Genomic DNA, 26562 nt, shown 5'->3' with positions numbered 1-26562 from the left:
TGTCTCGAACGTTAATGACATTTTGAATATAAAATCCTCCCCCTTGAAGTGCACCCAATTAATCAGAGTGAATATGGGAACACATTAGCACAATTAGTTTTAATTTGTGTAATAAATGTCACTTTGTGAAACTGCAGAGTTAAAGTTTAAATGTAACACTGTAATTTGATGGCCCGTTTTGAACATTATGATGAAAATAAGTAATGCTGCGTCTACATTTCAGCTACTGTAAATGTCATTAGAGTATTACCCTCTGTAACCCAAACTTGGGTCAAATACAGACAGACTCATCAACTGGGTTAAAAATTTGATTTTGATTTAAAGAGCACCTATGAGGAAAATCACCTTTTGTAAGCTGTTTGGACAACTGTGTGTAGATATAGTGTGTCCAGAGTCATGTTGGGGTGATATAAACATAATTTGTCTCTTTTCTGAAATTTCCTGATGTTAAAATAGGATCTTAACCCCTCATGTTTTGAGGCTGACCCCAAGGTGATGTAGGACTGCGGTTTCCCCACCCACCGAATGGACTGACAGCCGCATATTAACATGTCTCTGTAGTAACGTGTCAATTATATCAACAAGACATGCACAAAGCAACTGGGATTAAAAGATCTGTTGAGCTTGCTGTGATCATTAATCCTCTTCGAATGTGATCAAGAATGAGTTTTACAAGTTTAAAACTTTTTTAAAACAGCGCATGTGTGTAATGAATTACAGCAATTTTACCGTATATACTTCATCATCACAACCACAATAAGATGCTCCAATTCCAGTTTGTGGATATTAAATCCAGTTTATTTTGTACATCAACATAACGGATATCCATATAGCAGTGATATTAACGTGTATCCTGTCAGATTTACAAAGCAAAAACAGTGCAAAGTTAAGTGCGTATGCTGTGTGTGTCCGCTGTGCTGTGTGTGCGTAAACTTTGTAACGACATTGTGTGTGACTCATCAAAAGGCTTGAATTAACTCCACAACAAATACATCAAATAATCATTGGGAAAGTTGTATTATACTGTATAATTTCTCACAAACGTTACATGAGATCTGATTCATGTCTGTCTGACGCAGCTGAGCGGAGATTGAGGCACGCTCTGAAAGGCATGTGGGAACGGTGGGTGGGGGCAATTGGCATTAAAGGCACAGGCAACAAAAACAGCTACATCGTGTTTAGAGCAGGAATTTCCAATGTCCTGAAAGATATAATAAATAATCTAATGGGTGGACTAATAATAAGTAAAAATATACAGGGGGACTTCAAGAGGGCAAATAATTCTGACTTCAACTGTATATTTAACTGTCTCTTTGAGTAATTTTAGCAGAAACCATTTCAACATACAGATTAAGGTAACTTTATTTGCCCTTCTGTGAATTTTTACTATGCAGAAGTGCTAATTAGCAGAACAAGGACATTTTCACAATATTTCTTTATTTAATTCTTTTATTCTTATGAAGAAAGTCTTATTTCTTATTTCTTTTAGTTTGGCTATAATAAAAACAGTTTTAATTTTTATTTAAAACAATTAAGGCCAATATTATTAGCCCCATTTTTCGAACGGCTACAAAACAAACCACTGTTGTCCAATGAGATTCCAATGACTTTTTGCGCTTCAAGCTTAATATTGGTATCTTGCAAAGTAACTACTAAAATATTATGCACTGTAATCATAGCAAAGACAAAATAAATTAGCTGTAAGAAATTAGTTTAAAACTATTTTTTTTAAATGTGTCTAAAAATTCTCTTATATTCTCTCTTTATTAAACAGCAGCTAAGAAATATTTTAAAGGAGTGGCCCACTACAATATCATATGTTAAACTTTAGTTGATCTGTAATGTTGCTGTAAAAACATAAACATCTCTGAATGTAATACACTCAAAGTTCAATGCAAAGGGAGACGTTGGGTTTTACAGAGTTTGCTTAGCAAAGCCAACAGCAAGTTTGGGGACTACAAAAAAAAATCCATGTTTAAAATACATTCAATAATAAATTAATAATATATTCTTACATCCAGGTAGTCATAAACCCTTCAGGTTACGCACATACACCAATGAGCTGCAAAGGGGCGTGGCCAAATGAAAAAAGAGAAAGCTAAAATGCTGTCCAAATGCAGCTATTTCCACAGAGCTTCCTCTGATTCTGTATTTGGGCTTCCAAAGGACACAACACAAAGAAATAAGTGCTTTCAATTTAATTTAAATTATGTTGCAGAGAATTAAAAAAGATATAGCCAGCATTTGAAAAAGGACAGCTTCCAGAATCTCTCCCAGTTCAGTGTTGGATTCGGCTAAAAATTCTTCAAAGAAGGAGTCGGTCCAACCAAAATAGGCGAAGCTGTGAATTGTAAGTCACAACCTGTAAGTATTTTTATTTGTTAAATAAATTTTGGTTATTTGTTTCAAGCGTTAACGGTATGTTGTAGCAAGGACGTAAACAAGGGTGTAAACTAGGGGAAATGCGGTTTGGTCTAAATTTAGCTATAATTTAGCTACAAATTCATATTTATCCGCCCAGCATTCTACTATTATACTCAGTTAACAAACTCGCAAAAGATATGTGAACGCTTTATATTACTTACACAAGCTCATAACCCAAATATATATGAAAGACACTTGTCAGAATTATATTAATTGTCAGAATTTATATTAAAGAGCAGGCATGAGGTTCAGCTGTGTCCTCTTTATTTTCGGTCTGAATTAGACTCAAACTGCTGCGGCTACACTGACTGACAGTGTATTTACACAACAGAGGCAAAGCGCGTGCTAGTAGAGCAGAGGCCTGACACTTCCTAGTGACAAGAAGCCGATCTGCCAATCACAGCATATTATGTTAGCTGACCAATCAGAGCCTCTTGAGGACAGACCTTTGAGGATCTAGGAAATATGATGGTCGTTTTCATGTTAGCTGAGTAGCAGTACATAATTAAAGAAAGATATATGAAAAACAATTATGTGATTTATTTTTACAAATTAAGCATGAGTACACATTGCTTTCCATCCTACAAACATAACCAAGCCTTAAAAATACATCTGGACCAGGTCTTTAAAAATATTTTTCATTTCACATGAGGGCTAATAATCAGACTTTATCTGTACTCTTCGGTTCCTTTTGTAAAGAACAATTTTTGTACAGTTTAATATAGCTAGATGGGCAAAAAAACATTCGCAACACTCAGAACAAGTGCAAGACCAGTTCTGTATGACAGCCTATTCACTGTACCTGTCAAACTAGCTTTGCTGTAGTGCAACAGGATACGACTGTAACAGCATCAATTCTCTGGTGAGTCTTGTGGGGAAGGCAGTATTTAAGTCAGGTTGTTATCCAGGCATACAGCTGAGCGGTTCTCCTTCCATTGGGTGGTAAGGCCTGCATCTCAAATTCTATTATAGCTACTATGAGAAAAGCGCTGCTTCAACTACCATGCTTCACATATTCTATTCCTCCCAAGGCTCTGTGTCCTACATAAGTGTATCTGTATATTACAGTTCAGTTGTATTACCATAATGCCCCCTTCCAACACTGCCAGTGCATCCAGTATATTTTAAGACTTAGCAATTCATGAGACTGACATTTCCAGCAGTCTATAATTGAAGCGAGTCAGAATTCATGTCCATTTTGTGTTGTTATTTATGGCTAAAGTTAACCGAGCAATTAAAATGCTTCTGCAAGAGAGGTGCACAAAGTAGGTTAATGCGATTCTATTTGTGGATTCCAATATTTGTGCCTTCTATATGAGCAAATATTGTTGCTTGCAAACAAATAAAAGGCTCGGTGACAACACACGCTCTCAAATTCTCATTAAATAAACGGGAACCTGGACTTTATATAAGGCAATGGCCTCTGAGCAGTGCATTTTTATAAGTTTGGTCTCCATTACTGTAAATCTACTTTCATGCCTGTCAAAGGAGTGCAGCAATAACCCAGAATTGATCTCGCTGAGCTGCAGTCTATTAATCTGCTCTCAAGTCACTGTCACTCAAGTTGACTCATTCTTAAAGTGACAGTTCAGTCAATAAGGTAATATAAAATAACAAAATATGCAAAAAAAGACTAAATGGAAAGCAAAATTATTAGCTTTCCTGTTTTAATTCTTTTGAAATATTTTTTTTTAACAGAGCAAGGGAATTTTTGCAGTATTTCTTTTTATATGTTTTCTTCTGGAGAATGTATTATTACTTTTAGTTTGGCTGAAATAAAAGCAGTTTTTATTTATTTATTTATTTATTTATTAATTATTTTAAGAGTCAATATTATTAGCCTGCTTACGTTTTTTTACATACAGTCCAAATCACTTTTGTCTAATGGATTAACTGATTAACTTAACTTGTCTAATTAGCTTAACTGACCTTTTTAGCTGACCCCTGCATTTTAAGTTGAATGCTAATGTCTTGGAAAAACGAAAATATATTAGATTCATGTCATCAAAGACATAAGACATTTGTTTTGACAAATTAGTTATTCAAACTTTGTTTAAAAATCACTTGGGAGCTATTTTCAAAGAAATAAAAAAAAAAAAAATACAGGAGTGCAAGAAGGGAATCTACTGCATAAACCATGCCTTGGTAACTGGTGGTTCATTCCACTTGGCATCTCTTTATAAAGCAGGAACTAAGCCGAGGGAAAGTAAACAAGTGAGTGAGGGCTAATAACTATGCTTTCAACTGTACATTTGGTTGGTTCTGTTATTTAGCACATATTATCTGGTAATCTGAGCCATTAAAATATTGAATTCTAAACATTCGATCTGGTTTGTTGCTGTTCGGTCATACCAAGCACGTCTGATATTTAATATTTTTTAATGGGAATGATTATGACAATGAAGGTGTCAGTACTTTTACAATAACCAATGTGAAACTACACAACAAGCTGCTGCACAGGTCTGTTGAACAGCAGAGATATAGAGAAACTGCTGTGAAATACTGGCAATGACACAGCCTGTAAAATATTTCTTGGTGAAAATATAAGACAACCATAGAGACATAGAGAAGATCTGGACAGGAATCATCACAGTTTTGAATGTGTTTAAACCCACTAGTGTACTAGCTTACAGTTATACAGTTGAAGTCAGAATTATTAGCCCCCTTTTTTTCTTATTTAAATATTTCCCAAATGATGTTAAACAGAGCAAGGAAATTTTCACAGTATTTCTGATAATATTTTTTGTTCTGGAGAAAGTCATATGTTTCATTTCAGCTAGAATAAAAGGAGTTTTTAATTTTTTAAAAAACATTTTAATGTCAAAATTATTACCCCCTTAAGGCTATATATTTCGATTTCGATAGTCTACAGAATAAACCATTATATTACCCATTATACAATATCTTGCCTTATTACCCTAACCTAGTTAAACTAATTATCCGAGTTAAGCCTTTAAATGTTGCTTTAAGCTGAATATAAGTGTCTCAAAAATATCTAGTAAAATATTATTTACTGTCATCATAGCAAAGATAAAATAAATCAGTTATTAGTTATGAGTTATTAAAACTAATATGTTTAGAAATGTGTTGATGTGTTGTTCTGTCTTCAACTGTATATACAAACAATAAAATTAATTATCATTATCACATCTGATTGATGTACATCTTGTAGATCTTCTTACTGCATGTACTGTATGCTAGCTAATGCTTAACAGTGTAAGAATTGGTTTTAACCACAGCGGTTTGGACTGTAGTTCTGCCGAGTGACTAAAAAGTTATGAGCATGATGATGGTAAAAAACTGTACATTCTAGTCAAACCATTCTTCTGCAATCTTATACCAAAAATGGAACCAAGGGCAGTATTAATAGCTAAACATGTGGGAGAGCGTTGTTATTATGTGATTGTATTGTATTGTATTGCAATATGGAGCAATTAAGTGTTAATGTTAAATCAAAAGTAATTCATAAATACTTGAAAATGAAATTATTTAATGACAATAATTCTCTATGGTTACAACTGAATTAGTTACAAATAGCTGTATAAAATGATAAAATATGAAATGATAAAAACACATAATATTAATTGTTCCCAGCCTAAATGTAAAAATAAAGTTACCAGAAAGAGATAGACAGGGGAGGGAGGGAGAGAGAGAGAGAGAGAGAGAGACAAAGAGAGACAAAGAGAGACAAAGAGAGTAAGTAGGCCTCAAAGGAAGTTTGAGGGTGCTTTCACACTTGGTTCATTTGCCTGGACCGTACCCAAGTTCGATTCGATTGTCTCCCCCTGCCACCTAATGGTTGGTTTGTGTTCATTCTGTCTTTTTTCCCTCTAAACCCCGGTACACTTGCGTTTTGTTTACAGCCGTTGCTAGGTGACGGTCCTGACAGCAATCGCCGAAATGGCGCTTGAACATCACAGAGTATCTGCAGTTGCTGTTTTTGGAGGAGACAAGCAGACATCACTGTGTATCACTGTTTGCTCTGGCTCAGTCCCGCACGTGTCACCAAGGTAGGAAACGTGTCACACACACAAACACGAACAAACATTATAAAACCAATAGTTTGTTGTACAATTGGCGGTTCACGTCCGTACCAGGGTTCGCATGAACCGTACCCCAGATCACCTTCTTCAGGCAGACTCAGGTACAGTTCACGGGTGAGCACCCGAGTTCAGTAGACACGTTTACACTAACTAAATGTACCATACTATGACGTCAAACAAACCCGGGTGCGGACCAAAAGTGCTAATGTGAAAGTACCTAACAGCAGCAAAGCCAGGGACGACTCCAGATCAGGAGAGGAGCAGAGCAGGAAAGCGCAGAGAAGGAAAAGAGCCAGAACAAAGTTTACCAGTTATTTTGTATCTTTCCTAAATCCAAAGCCCAAATGCTGAGACATTCAAACTGACCAATCAACATGTGACCACATCGTAAAACTTCCAAAGTCCACACAACAGGCCCTGATCTTATCAGTATCTGCCTTTGAAGTCAGTATTGACCTTCTTTGGTGAAAAAGATGTTTTGCCATATAAACAAATGCATATGACAATTTTCATTCCTACAACAGGCTTGCACTTAATTATCAATTGTCATAAGCATATCAGTGACTAGAGACCCAGAACTTGGTCAGTCTGTTATGGTCTCTTTTTTTTATTTAAAGGGTGCATAATCCCATGCATTCATGCCATTTTTAATTAGGAGGAGATTGCAATTTGGCATCTTTTCATGCAAAACATCAGAGTTAACACAGACAGATTGGTCAACTCCTCTCTCGTTTGTGTAACCTATTTAAAAGTACTGCCCATAATGTGTCAGAACATGATGGAAAAGTTTGAACTCTCAGGCATGCCTTCATTTATGTGTTAACAGGAGACACTTATTTCTTATGAACGCTTATTTCTCTGAATACTGTATTTTACTGTATGAAGTGGATAATAAGCAGTTAGCATTGACATTTGTTCCTATGGTTTCCATTTGTTTTAAAGGTGCTCTATAAAGAAAATCGAGAGTAGCGAGGCATAGCTGAAAAATAAGTGTTTAGTAAATGGAAATATCCATACTGTGAGCTAGAGGTCTTCACAAACCCGAAGACTTGTAAATGTGCTGCACAGAAAAGACTCGGACCCATGTGTTATTTGAAAATGAGACCCGAACCCCTGCAGACTTGTGCAAAGAAATGCCTTAAATATATCTGACCCAATGAAGACCCAAACCCAGGGGTGTCCAAAGTTAATCCTGGAGGGCCGGTGTCCTGCATATTTAAGTTCCAACCTCAATTAAACACACCTGATGCAGCTGATCATGCTCTTTGTTGGTATACTAGAAACTTCCTGGCAGGTGTGTGGAGCTAAAATATGCAGGACACCGTCCCTCCAGAATCGAGTTTAGACACCCCTATTCAAACCTAGCTGGGAAACACAGACCCTACTGCACCTGATTGGCACATATTGACATCAAATTGCTATTAACAAGTATAAAAAGTTTTTGGCTTAAATACTGTTCCATGCGGCGACGCAGTGGCACAGTAGGTAGTGCTGTCGCCTCACAGTAAGAAGTTCGCTGGTTCGTTCCTCGGCTCAGTTGGCGTTTCTGTGTGGAGTTTGCATGTTCTCCCTGCGTTCACGTGGGTTTCCTCCGGGTGCTCTGGTTTACCCCACAGTCAAAAGACATGCGGAACAGGTGAATTGGGAAAGCTAAATTGTCGGTAGTGTAGGAGTGTGTGTGTGAATGTGTGTGGATGTTTCCCAGAGATGGGTTGCGACTGGAAGGGCATCCGCTGCATAAAAATGTGCTGGATAAGTTGGCAGTTCATTCCGCTGTGCCAGCCCCGGATTAAAAAAGGGACTAAGCGGACAAGAAAATGAATGAATGAATGAATGAATGAGCCATCTCCCTGGCTGCAGTAGAGTACATGACTTTACCACTTTGTTGCCTGGCTGCCAGAATCTCTGTAGCTGGCTGGGTGGAAGAGCATTATTTATTATTATTTTTTTGTTATTCAACAAACTACATTTGGCAAAAAATTGCATCATTTTGCAAATCACTGTTTACATTACACTTACATTACCAAGGCAACAACGAGGCATTTGTATTACAGTCTAAAAAGTTCCATTATTGAAACCATGGGAAAATGAATCAAGCTCAACGCATGTGTGTCTTTTAACCACCTTATATCCTAATTTTACAAGTTACAAAACACATGCAAAATGTCAGCGACAGATCACTAGCAGATGCAAAGTTCTCAAAGTCTATTCGATTGTGGTATTACACAGACCTGATATATTATATAACATATTTGAACCTCACTTATAATTGGCTGATTATTTAAAATATAGACCTGATCCCGCAAGGGTCTTGGGTTGGGTCTCCTCTGTGAAGGCCTCTTCCGTAAGCCTCATACATCAATGCTTCCCTGTTGTCATGTATATTCTGTAAATGGTAAACCCCAATGGAAAACAGGCCTATCAGAACACAGAACAGACTGTTGTCTGAATGTGCGACTGTCAAATTCTATGTCAGAAACTCAACCCCTCTCTACTAGAGGCGAAGTCTGCGACTGTTCATTCACTGAACAGATGCCAGGAGCAGGCAACATCAATATATCTCAGTGGAAAGGCGGCAATAAAGTAATGTTAATAAAAATTGTCACAAAGAAGAAGGAGGATCTGCATTAAAAACAAATACTATAGACTGATTTCACGCAGCCGCCATTTTTAAAAGCGAAGTCGAGGCTGCGGTGGGAAGAAACCTGGAAGTATCGTTGGGAGTTGCATAGAAACGTTGTGTACTTGGCTGTATATCTTATCAGCGAAGATAAAGTGACACAAATGTATTATTCCACCGCCTTCTGAGTGACCCGAAGGTCCGTTCTGAATGAATGGTGAAAATAAAAAGAGAAATCAGAGCTCATTTTAAGCTAAATTAAGGGAAATGGCACTAGTTAGCTAACGTTTTCTTTCCCAAACACACATTTTAGATGCCATTTATCCAACTCGAGTTAATTAACTGATTCTTTCACTATATTAAACTTGTCACAAAACTAAATAAAAAAAAAACTGGCAATTTCGCGCTAACATTTAAGGAACTGTTGATGGCTTTCTTAAAACAGCGCTGATTTGCCATTGTGCTCACGTGCTCAACATAAATGCTTGTGATTGGCAGAGAAGGTCATCAGTTACCCACCGCTGTTTACTGAGCACAAACACAGACGAGCCGAGCAATCTGCTTGATGACTCGACATCTTCACGGCTGCTTCGCGCTTCAGTCTCTGTGTATCTGTGTTTGCACTGGGTGAAGAGCGGTAAACTGAGCCGTGAAGATCACAGCCGTGAAGATCAGTCGAGTCATCCGCGCTCAGCAGCGATTCAATGTTAGACGGTTTTAAAACTTCAGCACCGGGACATAACTATTACAGACAACATGAGGGTGTGCTACAGAAGACTGCAGTGTTTAATCGCTCATCGGGTTACATAGGCTGAAGCAGGAAATCGTCCCCACGGTGTTTAACTGGTGGCATGAACTGAAGCCTAAGAGGACACTTGAGCATCGATTACAGAGATTGTGATGTTGTTTGATGCCTAATTTGCTTTTAATTGTTTTAATTAAACTTACTGCATGATATTAAAGTGATGGTTACACCATTTCTGGATTTTAAAACCTCTGCAACAGCTGGAGGTTTGTAGTCCACAGCATGTTGCTGCAATGTTTACAGTGCAGGTCCTATACTTCCGGGTTTCTTCCCACCGCAGCCTCGCTTTGGTTCTATAAAATGACGGCCATGTGAAATGAGCATATTAGTCAATAAAGTCAGAGAGTTTTTAAAAGCACTTGACTTAAAAAGCAAACTCACCGTAAGTATAATAGTCAGAAACGTCAGCATATTCGTCAACACAAGACCATTAAAATCATATGGGACAGAAAACACTGGAGTGACAGAGAACTAATACTTACAGAGAATCACCTATGCAGAATCTCCCCAGCCCAATCAAGCCACCTTGGAAACCACCAGGAAACCTAAACATACCTGTGCGCAGATTATAGAACACTCCCCATACAGCTTCACTCGTGAAGTCTACACAACAGCCCTAGGTTTAACACAACTATTAGTATTACGCTAAAACTCGCTAAGTTAAAAACACACTTGCAGACACTGCCAACCAGAGACCAAAACATGAACACAACAAGTTCAGCAGCGAAACACAGATTGATATGTTGCACACAAAATCATTACAATGCACGTCCCAGGCTCCGCTTGATTGGTCACAACATTTCCTACTGAGATTACTACAATGATCATTTATCTCCCTTATTTTGAAGTTTATGTACAGTGAGGCCAATAAGTATTTGATCACCCTGTGATTTTTCAATATCTCCTACTTAGAAATCATGGAGGGGTCTAGAATTTTCACCATAGGTGCATTTCCACTTCAAGAGACAGAATCTGAAAATAAAAATCCAGAAATCACTTTGGATGGTTTTTTAACAATTTATTTGTAAATTAGTGTGTCAAATAAGTATTTGATCACTTGCTTTTCAGCCAGATTTCTTACCCTCAAAGACCTGTTATTTTGCGTTTAAATAGTCCAGCTACACTCTGCTCATGATTTTAATTTAGTAGCACCCGTTTGAGGTTGTTAGCAGTCAAAAAGACACCTGTGCGCTCCACAATCAGTCAAAAGTCTAAATAGCAACATGGGCAAAACCAAAGAGCTGTCAAAAGACACAAGAGACAAAATTATAGACCTTCACAAAGTTGGAAAGGGCTACGGGACAAATGTCAAGCAGCTTGGTGAAAAAAGAACAACTGTTGGAGCAATTGTCAAAAAGTGGAAGAGGCTAATAATGACCGTCAATGTCCCTTGGACTGAGGCCCCATGGAAGATCTTTCCTTGTGGGGTATCAGTGTTGCTAAGAATGGTCAAGAATCAGAACCAAGAACTTTTTGGTCTTAACTTCATTCGTCGTGTTTGGAGGAAGAAGAATGATGAGTATCATCCCAATAATACCATACCTACAGTGAAGCATGGGGCTGGAAGCATCATGCTCTGGGGGTGTTTTTCTGCACAGGGGACAGGACGACTGCACTGTATAAAGGAGAGAATGAACGGGGCCATGTATTGTGAAATGTTGGGCAAAAACCTTCTTCCCTCAGTCAGAGCATTAAAGATGGGTCGTGGCTGGGTCTTCCAACATGACAATGACCCAAAGCACACAGCTATGAAAACCAAGGAGTGGCCCTGTATGAAGCATATCAAGGTTCTGGAATGGCCTAGCCAGTCTCCAGATCTAAATTCAAAGGAAAATCTTTGGAGGGAGCTGAAACTCTGTGTTGCCCAGCGACAGCCCCAAAACCTGACAGATCTAGAGTAGATCTGCATGGAGGAGTGGGCCAAAATCCCTCCTGCAGTGTGTTCAAACCTGGTGAACAAATACTTATTTGAAACACTTATTTACAAAACAATTGTTCAAAAATCATACAATGCAATTTCTGGATTTTTGTTTTTAGATTCTGTCTCTCACATTGAGAAGGACCTATGGTGAAAATTCTAGACCCCACCATGATTTCTAAGTAGGAGATATTGAAAAATCACAGGGTGATCAAATACTTATTGACCTCACTGTATCTATAAAACTTAATATCTATGTGGGACTAATAATTTGAAAATGGTAGATGCAGAAACTCTCTTTGAATAAGGCTAAATCAATAGCATGATATTGTTTTCTATAGTTATTTAGTTATATTAAATTGTGTATGTTCGTTACAATAGCTGGATGGAGACACTGCTACACTCGTCTGCATGGACGAGATTGCAATGTTCTGTTTTGGCTTTCATTTTCTAGAACATCCAAAAGCAGCCTGTACATACTTATCACATGTTATTATTGTGATATTATTGTGTGTAAAACCTTTGTTGTTGCCTTAATTGTTTGACATTTCCACTAACAACATTGTATAACTTTAAAAAAAAAAGATTAAATTATTGAAATTAAAGTTACATCAAAACATATGTTGTCACAACATTTTTGAAGTAAAAAAAATCTAACGGAATTCAATTCAATGAAATTCAACATCTCCCTACGGCTGAAGTATCGTTTTCATTGCATTTCTCGGTACACCCCAGACATATTTTGCAGTCTGTAACCACAATCTCAGAGGATATGAGAGGACTGTTTCAATATTTCATCTAGTCAGAAACTGTAGCGTCTAAAAAGTGAATTTCAAAACACATAGGTCACTTACTCATATCACAGAGGTAGCATATAGAGGCTGAAGTTGAGACAGAACTGTGATCAAGGGAATACAATAGCAGACAGTAGCTCTGTCTGCAAAGCTGCCACCAAATCAATATTTGCTGCTTAGAAAACAACAGTTGACACGGGAAGCTCAGTCACATAGTCGGACACCGGGGACAAAGGAAGATATGTATAATAGAGGATACAGAGGACTGGATTTTCAAACCTCTCCTGTACCACTCCCACGACAATACATTAACATTTTACAAATTACAAATACTCAAACTACTGTAATTGAGTAGTTTTTCTCAGAAATTGTAACTTACTAAGAAGTTTTAAAAATGTGCACTTTTACTTTCCCTTGAGTACATTTTTAGTGCAGTATTAGTACTTTTACTCAACTACTTATTTTACTTATTTTTTCCTGTCTATGGGGATTAGAGAAATCAGACATGTGATTGTTGTCCAATCGCACATAGAAGGTAAAATTGCATCATAATGAACAACCTCAAGACATGGGAGATTCATAATTGCAGCAAACCGCAAGCATTAAAAGGGTCCAAGAAGATGTCCAAAATCTTTACACACATTGACCCAGAGACTGTTTAGAGATGCTTGTCACTTATGAGAAGATCACGCATGTTTACTGTATGATGACTGACATGACCTTAAACCCAGCAGGCATAAGGCGTCAACATGACATCAGATTGACATTATACCCCAACATTGTGCATTTTGTATGGAAATGAAAATCGAGTTGACGTCAGAACCGAATGTCAGGCCGACAGCAAGGTTAAAAGTCCAATATAAAAATCTATTGTTTCTCAATGTGTGATGATGTTACAGCTTGACGTTGTGTGGACGTTACCATTATGACGTTTATTAGATTTTGGTTGCCAAACCTGATGAATTAATGTCAGTATTTGACATCAATATGACGTTGGTTTAGGATGTTGGTTACATGTTGGATTTTGGTCACTTTCTAACATTCTAAAAGCTACCAAATAACATAATTTAATGTCATTACTGGACAGCAAAAAAAAAAAAAGGTTGTCCTTAGACACTGGCTAGACATTAAATTTTGGTCACCTGACATCACAACCAAAATCCAACCTAATATTAATGTCTAATGACTTTGCCCCTTTCACACATACAGACCTTTCTGTAAAATTACCGGTAAAAATTGCCGGAATGCTGCGCTGTGTGAACGCAGAAGAAGATTGCCGGAAAGAGCACGTGCACATCTAGAACGTGCTGACGTGAGACAACTGCTTTAGGCAATCAGAACAGTCAGACACATTCACGTCCGCGCGGCTTATGAGAATAAAACCCTTTGAATATTTTTCCAGACAGATTTAGCTGCTAGAAATTAGTCAGATAACGTTTATATGTTCATCTTAATGCCAACCGTGTAAATAATTATCATAAGATGCTTATGATTAGCTGTTGTTTGTTTACCTTTAAGCTTTGCAAATTTCTCTATACTTTATGTTTTCACTGAAGTTGTTCACAATACTGATCCATCCACAGAGTTAGTGATGTAGTCAAATGTTTAAAAATACAAGTGCAGTCATTTCTGATTAAAGATGTCAGAATTTACCTGTATTTTGGAATGGATGTGTGAATGCTCTTTTCTGGAAAAAATCTGAAACATCCTCGCCTATGTGAACAGCACCTTTTTGAATTTACCGGTATTTTTTATATATTTACCCGTATCACTGTGTGAAACTTGCTATTGTGTGCCTGCTGGACAGTAACTAAATGCATTACAGAATGTTATGTTTACCAAAAAATTACATGTAAATGCATCAGCTTTTTACAGTGTATTACTCACTACTCTTAAGTATTTTAAAAGGGCTATTTTTTACTCCTGTTTTGAGTATATACAACAAATACTTTTACTCTTCTTGCGCTACATTTTTGCACAAGTAATAGTACTTTTACTTACGTAGGTTTTTCAGTACTCTTTTCATCACTGATGGGGATTTAATTTACAGATCAGCTTCAAAAACCCTCCTTTACAAACTGGAAGTTATTTACCTTGCAGTATTTCGTTTTGTTACTTGTGCGCCATTCAGTACTTATCACTGTCAACTGTATTCTTTATTGAACAGGCCTTCTCTTAAATTACGTTGACAAACCCATTGGTTTCTGCTAATTTACAACACTGTTTGTGAGAAAACTCCACAATATTTACAGTCACCTCTTAACATTCATAAAACATGTCGAAATCTGACCTCTGGTTGTTTTATTAACCTTTGTATACCCAAAGTTTGCACTTCATTCTATCTCACTTTTCTGCTGCTGATGCTTGGAAAAATCTGCAGCAGACCTTAAAGCTCAACACTTGTATTACACTATCATCCTTTAAAAAATCAACCCAGTTAATAGTACAAGATCACTGTTCTTGTTTTTAGTTTTTCCTCAGTTTTATATGGTATAATCTGCATCTGTGTAACTGTTATTGTATTGTGAGCCTGCTGCTTCGTATCAGCCTTTTTGTTGCCTCTTGGCCAGGACGTCATTGTAAATAAGAATTTGTTCTCTATTAACTTACCTGGGGTGCGTTTACAAAACAATTATTAGCCAACTAAGGTTGCAAGATCCATCGTAACAAACATAGTTGGTTGATTTAATGTTTCCCAAATCCGTTGTTCCAGCAAACCTTCGCAAACTTGTACAAAAGCTATAGGTGACCTATAGAAAGCAGAATCTATGTCACGTCTTCAAAGCTTGTGAAAAAAAAAAAATTATACATGCATATATATATATATATATATACAGTTGAAGTCAGAATTATTAGCCCCCTTCGAATTTTTGTTTTCTTTTTTAAATATTGTCCAAATGATGTTTAACAGACATTTAATTGGCTGTTTAATTTTTTTAAACACCATTTTAGGGACAAAATAATTAGCCCTTTTAAGCTATTTTTTTCTCGATAATCTACAGAACAAACCATCATTATACAATATCTTGCCTAATTACCTTAACCTGCCTGGTTAACCTAATTAACCTAGTTAAGCCTTTAAACGTTACTTTTAGCTGTATAAAAGTGCCTTAAATTTTTTTGGGGAAAAAATAAACAAGCGGTCTAATAATTCAGTTATATATATATATATATATATATATATATATATATATATATATATATATATATATATATATATATATATATATATATAAAAACTGAAAGCCAAAGTAAACCATGATTTGTAGTAGTTTTGTTTCTCATCCATCCGGTAGCATTCCCATGACCAGCAGGATTTCCAAAAAATGTCAGCATGTAATGTATAACCAGCCTGATAGCAGAAGCACTTCAAGCTGTCATCTTTTACTGACAACAAGCCTAAGTCTACCTAAAATGAAATCCAGTGTTGGGCTGGTTGGTTTTGAGTGCTCATTTAAGGTCTTTGCTCTCCATTAGTGCCACAGAGAGATTCAACCACACCACATCTGACCAAACAAAGCTCATCTTCACAAACAGCGTTGAAAGGTTCTTGAAAGAGTCTGATGTTCTGATCGTACCATGGCTGAACACACACTCCCTTGTGGTGTTTTCTGCAAGGGTTTGTGATTGAGAGCAGTGCAATAGTGTAATAATGGAGTCTACTATTACCCTCAAGCGTAATACGGTTTAAGCCACAGAGCTAAGAGCTTTTCTCTGTTTCTTTTGAGTGTGGGTCTCCATCTCCCTCACGGCATGTCAGACAGCCAGATCCATCTGCTCTGAAGAGATGAAGCCATTTTCTCTCTGTCGCTCTTGGTTTATTGATGGAATTGTGTGGAGTTGCATTTGTATACCTTGGCTGAGATGAACAAAGTACCTGTACGATGGGATATACATCACCTCTGACATGATAGAGAGAAGTCTTATGACATTAATCCATGCTACCAGAACAAATAGTTAAGAACATTTGGCTTATGTTATGATCGCATTATGTTTAGTATGCTGTGTTCTGAATTTTTTGAATATTCTGAATGTCTTAAAGTATAAATCTGCATGAAATAACTGTTGATTTTTAAAAATATTTCAATACATGTATACAGTGGATGAAATAAGTATTTATTACATTTTTCTCAGAAAATTTATTTCTAAAGGAGATGTTGATGACAACCAAAAAAATCCACATATGCAAAGCAATAAAAAACAATATTAATTATTTTATAAATAAAGCTCTGTGTAATAAATTGAAATGACACAGGAAAAAAGTATTGATCAGATGATGAAAGGGAGGCATAAAAAAGCTGTGAAAGCCTAGACAGCAGCTGAAATCTCGCAGTAGTTTTTCAGAAATCCTTTGCCTTTAATATCAGCTGCTTCAGTCCAACATCTACGTTACCAGTATGATGATGATGATGAAACCAGGGCGGACATTTCAGCAAGATAATGATCCAAAACACAGCCAAGGAAACTCTCAAATACTTTCACAAAATCAAGCTGTATTGCTCAGCCAATCACCTTACTTGAATCCAATAGAAAATTCAAATTACAGATTTGATAGATGAGATCCACAGAACCATCAAGATTTACAAAATTAAAGTCTGGGAAAAATTCACACCTGAGCAATTCATGTGACTTCATTCTCCACATGAGAGGCGTCTTTAGGCTAACATCACCAAACAAGCCTTTTATTTAAAGTATTAAATACATTTCAGTAGTTCAGTACTAGTGTTGTGTTAGTTACTTTTAAAAAGCAATAGATTACAAATTACGGATTACTACTCGAAAATTGTAATCTGATTACATTACTAATTACTTGATGTAAAAAGTAATCAGATTACTAATTACTATACTTTGAAGTTACTTTTAAAACATGAAATATACCAATAAAAATACAAAATAAATTGCAGCTCTTTCCTTCATTAATTTTCTTCCTGGCTTAGTCCCTTTATTAATTTGGGGTTGCCAAAGCGGAATAAACCGCCAACTTATCCAGCATATGTTATACAGCGAATGCCCTTCTAGCTGCAACCCATCTCTGGAAAAAATCCATACACACTCATCCACTACGGACAATTTAGCCTTCCCAATTCACCTGTACCGCATGTCATTGGACTGTGGGGAAAACCAGAGCACCAGGAGAAAACCCACGCAAACGCAGGGAGAACATGCAAACTCCATATAGAAACGCCAACTGACCCAGCTGAGGCTCGAACCAGCGACCTTCTTGCTGTGAGTCGACAGCACTACCTACCGCGCCACTGCATTGCTGCAGCTCTTTCAGTAATTTAATATTCACTAAAACATTACAATGGGTTGATCACAGCAGCTTGACATATTGAAAAGACTTAAAGAGTTCACCCAAAACTTAAAAAACCTCTCATCATTCACTTGTTCCAAACCTGTTTGTCTGTTTTTAACACAAAAGAAGACATGAAGAAAACTGGATACCTGAAACCATTAACATCCATAGTATTAAAAAGCACTGCAGTGTTTAGGTGTTCTGTGTTTTTCTGAGGTAATTAGCGCACGCAATGTGCATTCCCATTATGCGCGTGCATGCAAATCTCAAGCAGCTACCCTTCTCTTCACATTCAGAAGATATCTTCACTCCTGATCCTGCACAAAAACTCAGTTTAGCCTGTTTAAGCTGCAGGTGATGAGTATTGTCGTAGAATGCTTTCTATTGAAGTGCTTGAACAAGTTGCTGGTTGAGTTCAAATCAGTCACAAGTTTTTAGAGAATGGACATAGACTGTATTTCACAGCAATATTTTTGTTTTTATGCTCAATAAAATCCCAATAACGTCTGTATGTCCACTTGAAGAAGCAACCACTCACTTCAGCAATTTAAAAGTGCATGCATATAAACTGACGTTGCAGTGAAAAACTTTAAAAGAAGCATTTTTTCTTCTAAAAACATTTGGAATGTAATTAATGCAGTTAGATTGACTTTAATAACTGTAATCCAATGACACAAATTTAAAATGTAATTACTGCGTTCCGCAAAAATGTAATTAGAATAAAGTAACTTGTTATAGAGGAACGTGTTACACCCAACATCCAATTGATCAGTACATTATCCTTGTGTCTTTCCATTGTTATTACACATTTTTGTTTTCAGATTGTTAGTTTTGTTTTATTTTTATGTTTGTAATGTTTGTGTTTTTACCAAAATCTGGTTCAATTCCATGTCAACATCTTTTAGAATATTTCCCAGAAAAAAAAGAAAAAAAAACTCATGTTAAATAAATAATGAATATTCTTGCCATATTTTTGACCATTGTCTTGTTTACCATTTATGTGGTTTTGCAGCCTGCATGACATCTTTGCCTGTGACCACGACTACTCTATTGGATAGTCCTCTACTTTTGCTCCTGCTTTGACTATTGTCTGCCTGACTCAGCTTTAATAAATTGCATTTGAATCCCTTAATTCTGTTGTCCCCTATTCCTTGTTATAGTAAGTACATACTAGTTAGGGCCACCTGTAAAAAAGTGGGCCCACAATTTTTACTAAAAAAACATATGTTCAGGGTTACCCTTTTATTAACCCTTGAAACAGTATTTAGAGCTATACATTAACATTTTAGCAGCATTCAGCTGAAACCGAACCATGCAGATTTCTCTGCAGCTAAAGTCTCAGTCATTTTGCCTGGATGTCATTGCCGAACATACAACCACTGCATTCAGAACTGGTGGGGCAGTAAATAGTGAAATTTCCATAATGGGGTCATAAATGGCATCTTCTTTCCGCTTTTATCCGTCTTCCTCAATAATTCATCCCGCTCTCAACAGACAGGCCTTTTCTATCTTGCGTACAGTTTTGGTTTATGGATTGCGGCTGATAAACACAGATTGCATCAAACCCTTATATTATCATCACACAAATAACAAATTCTTCTTAAGTCTGTCATCATTTCTTGATTTTTAAAAATTCCTTTTATATGCATTCATTTGGAACTTAATTTATTTAATTAGAATTTAATCCTAATCTTGTGTTGGCATGTTTGTGATTTTCCTTTTTATTCTTTCTTTAAAATCAGCATTGCCAAACTTATTTCTTTGTGTCCAAGATATGCTTGTTCACTACTTTTAATGAACATACAATACATATTTGCTTTTAATGTCTGTCAAAGTGTGCAAATATATTTTTGATCAAATCCTTAATATCAAAATGTTCAGCTGACCGACAATGAAAACAATTGAAAAAATGGTTTAACCAAACAAATGCTGCCTAGATTAACCTTTAAAATTAAACTGCTTAAAGGGTTTCGAACAAAACAACTTAATAATTACTGCTTGTATTGATTTGAAGCAGCTTTTATACACCTTAAATCTTCCTCCCTCCATTAATCAAGGCATTTCTGTGTCCTCTCTTTAGCTGCACTGTATCATTACAGACAGCCTGGAAAAATGAATATCAATATTTTTTCTGCGAGAACTCCCCACTCTGAAAAAGGGCGTCATTTAATAACTGTAGTTATGGAAGCCTTTGAATAGAAGACAAAAAATATATATATTTAAAATAAATAAATAAATGAAAGATTGTGATTGTGAAGATTGCGAAGTGATTTTCTTCCCAAATAATTTGCTCCTCATGATTTTCACTCGTTCTGAACATCTGGCTTGGAATCAATATGCTAAATATAAACTTGTGACCTTGCAGAATAATTTTCATCACAATTGAAAAGAGTTTTTCCCCTTTTGTTTAAAAATAAAAATAAAATCTCCATCCACATTAAAATGCAAAAACACTGTGATGTGCTGTCATGGGAATGCCAAAGCAAAAATCAGCAATAAAACCTTATGTTGGGTTCACACCAAACACTGAGCACAGCAAGATGAGATTATTTCTTTGCTTTTGTGGCAAACGCACCACAAATTCCTAATAGTATCTGAATGCAGCCTTTATGACGCAAGCTGATATTACATTTCTCAGAGATGCAATTTCAATGCCCAGACACAATGCCCTGAATGGAGCTAGTGACGTCACCCCTTTACAAATTGATGATGACGATGAAGCCTTTATGTCACATACACTTTTATATGTAGCCAAAATGAACTGTAATAATGTCTGTCACTGGTCTCCAGGTCAGTCCAAATCTCGTTGAGAATAAACTAGTTTCTACCTGATGTTTTTCAATTTGCGATCTACAACTACAATCGAATCTGTAACAACTTTGCTTTCAATCCAGTTGGCCAGCTTGGTGTGGTTTTGAGCTGCACTACCAGCTTTTATCAATCGTTGATACTCCAGGGCACCGCCTAAGCCCATTAGCAGAAACCCTGTTATCAAAGTTCTGAACAAATAGATATTTTCAATACACTACAAGGACAGAGCAGCCAGGCACACGACTTGCCACTTCTCCCACCTGTCCATCATGTATTCAGCTGCAAATGTCCGCCTGGACAGTTGGGTTCCCCTGAACCCAAACTTCTCGTTGAGAAGATGGTGTCAATTTCGTTTAAAGACTAGTCGATCAAATCCATAATTCCTTGTTTGTTTGAAAAGCAGAGCAAGGAGAGCCTCAGAGATAGAATAAGACAAGAGGAGCCAGTCCGGAGAGATATAGGTGGGAGAGGAAAAATGTTGCAGAGAGACAAAGATTACCAAAGAAATTCCACATGATTTGCGTTGCGCTGTGATAATTCTTCTCTATTCATGTATTTGAATTGATTTCATGTTCAATTTACTCTTGCAAATATTTTCCACATTTGGTGTGAACCCAGCAAAGTGCTAAAGTTTTAATAATTCAGCCTGAGCAGAAAATTCCTGTTAGATAAAAACATCCCGCGCGTAATCTAGTGTGAGGCTTCACATTTAATGTGAAACCAGCATAAGAATAAATGATGTAACCAGAGCATACCTGTCAAGCCTCCCGTTTTTCCTGGGATTATCCTGTATTTCAAAGTTCTATCCTGCTATCATCCTGTAAAGGTATTTTCCCGTATTTCTGCCATATTTTCAGTTTTTCACTGAATGGTGTCAAGAAACATTTAAAAGCTGAGCCTTCCCATACGCAACCCATACTGCCGAACCACCAGGGGTTGCCCTTACTCTTAAATGTGAGTCTGTTTTGTGCTTTCACTTTGTTTAGGCATGCTAACACTTTGAAATGAACATAAAAACGTTGTGATTCCCTTCCTTTTCATTACAGGTGTCGTCTCCCCTTCGTATGCAATCCTCAAAACATTCATTAAACAGTCATAAAACGGTGCATGACTCTCAGCTGACGTGCTCAATAGTGATAAACAAACGCTGCTTCCTAAATGGATTCTGTACACGCGATTTAAAGCGGAGCAAAAGTCTGGGTTTTGGGTGCGTGTTTAAACAGACATATAGACTTAACTAATAATAATAATATCTAAAGATGTCAATCTTGTCGCGGTTTGTTTTCCAAACACAAGTAATTTCGTCCTAAATGAGCATAAAAAGTTAGGAAAGCCATCGAATGCATTCATTATAAAATTAGATGTGTGCATTTTAAAGTGACACCTCTGTTATTTAATGTAATCAAACGAAAAAATCTAAATAAATCATTCGTTGCTCATTTTAATCAGAATGTGTGAGCCATACAGTGAAGAAACGGCGAATGAGATTTGATAACTTGATTAAATAACAGCTGTTAATTTTAATAAGCTGAACTGTTTGGGATTTTTTAAAGGGGGGTCGGGGGAATCCCTTATTATAGTGGGAATATCTCTTATTTTCGCATCCCAATGTTGACATGAACCAGAGTTTCTAAACATCTTCACGCTGGCAGGAGTTTTAAGAAAATTTCAGTTTCAGTCAATCATGATTAACTGATCACAAAGACTGTCATGTAATTATGTAAATATGTAATCTGATCTGTAGCACTGTTATTTTACACATATGCACCATCTGTTATGTGTATTTAGTGTCTCTGAGCAGCTTCGTTGCAAAAACAAATTCAATAAATAAATTACATTATATGTGCATTAGTAAAGGCAACATGAGAAACATCTTGACAAGTTGTCAGTGAGTATGACTTGCTTCTTTTGTTAGGTCTTCCTGATTTTCTGCAAAAGCAAATGTTTTGTGATTTAATATTTAAAAGCAAAAACAGCAATATATATTGTAATTTTATAAGTGTTATATGATATAATTATTATATTATATTATATTATATTATATTATATTATATTATATTATATTATATTATATTATATTATATTATAATTAAGCTACAATTTATTTACAAAAAAAAACAAGTGATAAATAAATAAACTAAACATGAAATGTTCCAAATTTGTGTTTTCGGTAATATAGGATTAGTTTTAGGGGTCTGTTATATGCACATCCCCCTAAATCAGGTTGCAGCAAAGAAGAAAAGTGTCAGTATTCTACTGACATTTATTTGTTAAAAAGAGAGAGACTAATTCATGATTTCTTTTTATTTTTTTTTTATTTTTCTCTAATCAATTATTTTCCAGAACACTGTACTATGCATTATTAATTGCAAGTAATCGAATCCTATTCATGTGCCAGGAACAACCCTTAAATAACAACATAAGTAATCCCACATAGGTAATGAGGTTCTCATCATTTCACCCTGCAAATAAATGGCCTATTAGGTCACAGTGAATAAACACTCTGAGGAAACCCGTCAGTATTGTGCATTTCATGCTGTTGTCATGAAAGGCTTCAAGTAATATATCATTTCCATTACCAGTTTTGACTTTGTGCTGTGTTAAGAGTGACGCACAAGACAAGGTGACATTTCAAACCCAACCGCATTTCAAACAACCTCCTTATGTTTATTTATTTATTTATTTTGCTGTTCGAGCTTAAAAAAAAAAAGAAACATCTGGATAAAATACACAAAAATTATAGCAATGTGACTGATAGCATGATGTTTGATAGCAGCCTGAACACAGATTGAAAACAAAGCTGAAACCAAACTAAACATTACACCTATATAACACAGATTGATTTGCTAGCTCCTTAAAGCATTGCAGTTCAAAGATTTGTGTTCAAAGAAATGTGTTTTGATGTCTAATTCCTATTTGCATATCTAACAATGTAAACAACAGCAATGAATAATGTGCTCACCGGGCATGAGAGAATAATCAGATGTTCAAAAAGGCAGATAAAACGCAACACGGGAAAGTAAAGCTTAGTTCTTTTGCTTTTATTATGCTGATTTTAAGATTTATCTTTTAGTTTTAGATTTACAGCTGATTTTAGATAAAAAAAATTTAATTGATATACTATTTATATTCTTATATAGATATAATTATTATCAGATATATAAAACTCACAACTTCGTTTCAAGTTATGGGTTGCACAAACCATTTTAAATTATAGAGTTGTGTCACAACATAAATAAATCATATTTGAAAAAAAAAACACTTATGTCTAATGACTTACTAAAGTAACTTGTAATATATCATGTACTGACATCAAGGCAAAGACAAAATAAATGTAGCATTGAGGTTGTATGCATTTCTTTAATTTCTGCTCCTTAAACATCAACTTGGAGTGCTTTGTTTAAACACTTTTATTACTATAGGCAAAGACTATGGAATACACAAGATGTGATGTGTAGTTTTGAATAGGGAAAAGTGTAACGGTCAATATGGCGAATAAAGCCAGCCTACTAGTACAGGAGTCAATCAGCGATCATTATAGACTGACGTTTTTTTCTGAAAAACCTAGGACCAAACATGTGCTTTTACAACAAACACACTTAAAGCTCAGCAAATACTTGCTTCACATACATAAGCAATATATCAAAATAAAGCTTGAAATCCATACTTTTAAATAAACCAAGTGCAATTAAAAAATAAATGTTTTTTTGGTTATGTAATCTGTATGAAATGAACGTGAGGTACAGTACGTTCTCCCAAACGCACATCACATGACCCCAACTACTCAAACGCCCACAAACGTGTAAACAAAGACTTGCTAGCATTTCTGTAGGAGATTCGCCAATAAGATCAAGTTGTAAACTACTATGGAAGACCAGCACGATCTGAGGAAGCAATAATCAGAGAATGATAATGTGTAACATGGTTGGTGTCGTTATTTAGTTTCTTTCGAGTGCGCATACGCATTAGCTCGGGCAACCTTAAAATATACAAATTTTGTTTGATGTTCGGATGTTTAGAAATTAAACCTATGAGACAGTTGTTGTTTAATTTTATTGGTTATTCTAAATATGTAATGTAATTGCAAGCTTGGCAAATAAGGGACTTTGCTATCAGAGCGAAAAGGTGACTTAAACAGACACCTAGCTTCCTCATCATTACGAACTTCAAAAAGTTAGAAATTAAGGAAAGTAGAGCCCCCGTTTGCACACCATCACTTATTACAACTTCCGAAATACCCTCCATATTAACCCCCAGAGGTCAAAGACAGCATATCCGCATTTTGACATGTCTTCTTCTCTTAACGCCAAAATCAAAGTAAATTACACTTTCAGTTTTGATCGTGCAGAGCAATACATAAATCGAATCTGTTAGTGGTCTTCTTTTTTGTTTACTCTCACAACAACAACAACATGTGTGTGCTTTTGCAAAATAAGGAAAAAAAAGTGTAGGCATACTTTCATTTCTCTCTCCATGAACTGTTTTTGGAAACGCGTCAGTAAAATGCACTGAAACTCAGCTGAAAGAAAACACACAGACATGAAACATATATCTATAGAAAGCTTGAAGAGTGTACTTTGAAATGCAGTGAGTGCATGTTTAAAACAATCATTGCTTGATAAAGTAAACAGTATAAAACCAACACTATATCTAGTTTCTCAGTCTGATCTCATTAGTTTTAATGCGTACACGGGCCCACGCCACCTTGAATACATTAATACATAAGAGAGACATAGCTGCATAAAGCTTGGAAGGTGAACTTTCCAACTCATTTTGAAAACAAATGTTGTCTTCCTATATAATCTATAGAATTCTCCCAGCAAAGCGCGCATTACGTCAGCTCTTCCCTTCTGCCTTGATTAAAAACAACGACGAAAGCTGCCTCCACGCCCCAAAACAAAGACAGCATGCTGACTAGGAAGTACAAGCCCCCACAAGCAAACACAGCACGCTAGAAAAGTAGTTTCATTTTTATTCCTAGGAATAAATTGTAATTATGACCCATTTAACCTTACGGGATCATCGTCTGGTATTTGGGCAAATATATGTTTATAAAAAGTCTCTTTGGTGTACCGCGATGCTGCAGACAATTCGTTACTGGTTAAGTAATGATCACATTCAGTTATCATGTGCTAACATCATTTATCTCATATGCGCTATGTCGCTGTAGCTTACTATGGCGAGGGAGGCGAGTGTGGGTATTTACAACTCTCCAACTACTGAAAAACACAGAAACTGTGCACAATTTAACTGCATGTGTGTTTACTAGACAGTCTTTCATTGACACTTACAGCAGAAGCCCCTATTTCTCTGCGATTGAGAGAATGAAAGTAAACTCTTCCTCTCTCTCTCTCTCTCTCTCTCTCTCTCTCTCACTGTGGCCCATTTGACCTGCTAGCGTGACCTTTCCTCTCCTCTCGGTTGTTGCAGCAATAGTTCTTAATAGAGGTCTGCATTCAATTTTTTTTAATTAAGCATGGGAGCGGTCAGTAACTCTGGTGTAATTTGAAAAGGAGCAAGTGGTCTAACAATATCGCTCTCGAGCGAGCATGATGCAGAATGCATGATAATAACTTATACAGCTTATGCCTGAGTTCAGACAGCATGTTTTCAATGTAGTTGTGTCACAGATGTTTTTACACTGCATGACTATCAGGGGTAATGCTCTATCTGTGCTGTTTTTACACTGCATGATGAATCGGCGATAAGGAGTTTTACACTGCATGACTCTACAATATGAAGAATCGCAGACAACGTTGTCTTGGTCCACAAACAACATCTCACAACCAAACACATGCAAGAATTGACATGGAAACATTTCTCCATTTCATGGGTCCAAATAGATCGAAAA

The 26562-nt window shown here is 36.3% G+C and overlaps 1 protein-coding gene across 3 annotated transcripts in view; it reads right to left on the bottom strand.

Annotated features, from left to right (window-relative positions):
• LOC141378753 (uncharacterized) overlaps positions 1-26562 on the bottom strand; it is a 246050-nt gene that overhangs the window by 1841 nt on the left and 217647 nt on the right. The window lies entirely within an intron of this gene.

Source organism: Danio rerio, chromosome 18 (genome assembly GCF_049306965.1).
Source record: "Danio rerio strain Tuebingen ecotype United States chromosome 18, GRCz12tu, whole genome shotgun sequence".
NCBI classification, from domain to species: domain Eukaryota; kingdom Metazoa; phylum Chordata; class Actinopteri; order Cypriniformes; family Danionidae; genus Danio; species Danio rerio.
Note: the sequence above shows the minus strand (reverse complement) of the source record. Positions and strands in the feature narration are given on the sequence as shown.